Source organism: Phaethon lepturus, unplaced genomic scaffold (assembly GCF_000687285.1).
Source record: "Phaethon lepturus isolate BGI_N335 unplaced genomic scaffold, ASM68728v1 scaffold52893, whole genome shotgun sequence".
Lineage (NCBI taxonomy): Eukaryota > Metazoa > Chordata > Aves > Phaethontiformes > Phaethontidae > Phaethon > Phaethon lepturus.
Window position 1 is genome coordinate 12403 of NW_010527983.1, and position 1378 is coordinate 13780.

Below are 1378 nucleotides of genomic sequence, written 5' to 3' on the forward strand. Positions count from 1 at the left end.
GGATGATGTATATGTAAGGCTGTGTGACTGCAGTTTTTTTACATTCACTGCAGAAGGCCAGAGCTTCCCTAAGGCAAGCACAACTTATAAATTAGAATGAACATAATTTATTAGCATGACGGTAACTCTTGCCATATAGCCAAGACTTAGATAATGCATATATTATGGAAGAAGATACTAAGTTGGCACAGGGCATTTGGCCTACCACCATCTGCAAAGCCTGCACTCCAATATTCTGCTGTTGCTACGGGCTGCAGACTCAGACAGGAAATCATGGTAGGATGGGAAAGGGTCCAAAATATACACAGCCAGTATAAGGTTTGCAGTTAAAAGAGAGTCGGAGAACAGGCTATCTGTTCTACTGAACAGGCAGTGCAAAGTAAAACTGGCTTGTGTGTGTTCGTGCGCGTGCACTTTCAATGTCTTTTTATATTTTATATACTCATTTTTTAAAAGCTTGAATTTTTTCCATGTAAAGTAACGTATATAACTTCAAATGATCCATTTATATAGGAGGGACTTGATTCAACCCTCGCTTAATTGGACACACTGGTCTGAAAGAGGAGTAAAGCAGTGAAGAATCAGGCCCCTGGTACACCAGAAATATTTTCTTATTTGTCAATGAGAGAGTAAGCATAATAATCTACATGTAATGAACTGCACCGTGGGCAAAGCTTCCAGTGCGTCTAAAGAGTAGTGTGCAGCTGGGCAACTTACGGTCCCTTGACAGATGATCGGAGAGAATAATTTCTCCATCAGTTGCTAATTTGATCTTTGTATAGAAGATGCTTCTTAACTAAAAAATAACAACAAAACAACACCAAGTGTCATGCTAGCTCTCATGGAGTGAGAGAATAGGAGCTCAGCAAACTTATTGTGGCAAAAACATGAACTAAAACTGTTTCTCACAGGCCCACCTGTGGTTTTTAATTCCTACTGAATGGTACCATACAGTAGGGTAATTTGTTCTACAGGGATTTTCCAACCATAGCTTTTATTTGTCTCTAAGAACTGTTTCTTAATTGCTTTAGTTGTGTATGTAGTCCCTTTTCAGCTGCATGGAGGAGTAGAACTGTGAATATGAGCAAGGTGAGGTGTGTGTGTTGCAGTGCCAAATATTGCTGGATGCAGTGGTGATGTATCTGCCAAGAATGAGACTGAAGCTTCTAATTAATCCCATTTAGAAATCAAATAACTTGGGTAGCATTTAACCCTGGGAGTAGAGTCAGTGAATGAGGCAGTCTATTTCGTGACCCTGTATCTTCTAGTAACTGCTGCTTTTTTGTGTGTAATATAATATCAGAAAGACTTGCTGATTTTTATTTTTTATTTTTAATAAAATCTGACTGGAGACAATTTTCAAATTGCGAACTGTCTC